Raw genomic sequence first — 519 nt, forward strand, 5'->3', positions numbered from 1 at the left:
GTGCCTTCTGTGTGGAGTCTGCATGTCTGCCTCGCAGTTGGGTAGCGTTCGAAAGACATGCGTGCGTAAATGGGCGTGCCTTCGTTGAAGGTTGGGCATCGAGCTGGCACCTCGGCGTTTCATAAAAATCTACTGCCAATCATTAGCGGACCGGAGTTCCGCTGTGGCAACCCTTTACTGGGAAAAAGCCAAAAGACAAACAACAACAACAACTTGATACATTTGAAGACACAAACTGACCATGTTTTTTTTCATCACCCACCTATTGCTGTCAAGCCGCATCGCATTCCTATAGTAACTAAGAACAGTGAAGGTCATCCATGTTTTACTAGGCAAGTAGGAATGGAAGCAAATTGCTAGGTCTCTCTTCCACACCACACCAACACCTTAAAAGACAATTGAGTCACAGATGGATAATTAAACAAAAAAAAAACTTTACACAAAGGGAGCTGTCACATCACCAACTTGACAGGTTTTCCATAAATCATCTTTTTATTTAGACAGGCAACATATCTTTAT

The 519-nt window shown here is 43.0% G+C and overlaps 1 protein-coding gene across 1 annotated transcript in view; it reads right to left on the bottom strand.

Moving 5' to 3' along the window:
- Positions 1-473: 473 nt before the first annotated feature.
- The window catches only part of LOC122810712 (syntaxin-binding protein 2-like), a 1,751,886-nt gene continuing 1,751,840 nt past the window's right edge, over positions 474-519 (bottom strand). Inside the window, exon 20 of the mRNA XM_044082277.1 lies at positions 474-519. This exon is cut by the window's right edge and continues 3,206 nt beyond it. The gene's annotated coding sequence lies outside the window, so the exon portion shown is untranslated.

Source organism: Protopterus annectens, chromosome 9.part0 (assembly GCF_019279795.1).
Source record: "Protopterus annectens isolate FY-2018-M chromosome 9.part0, PAN1.0, whole genome shotgun sequence".
NCBI lineage: Eukaryota > Metazoa > Chordata > Ceratodontiformes > Protopteridae > Protopterus > Protopterus annectens.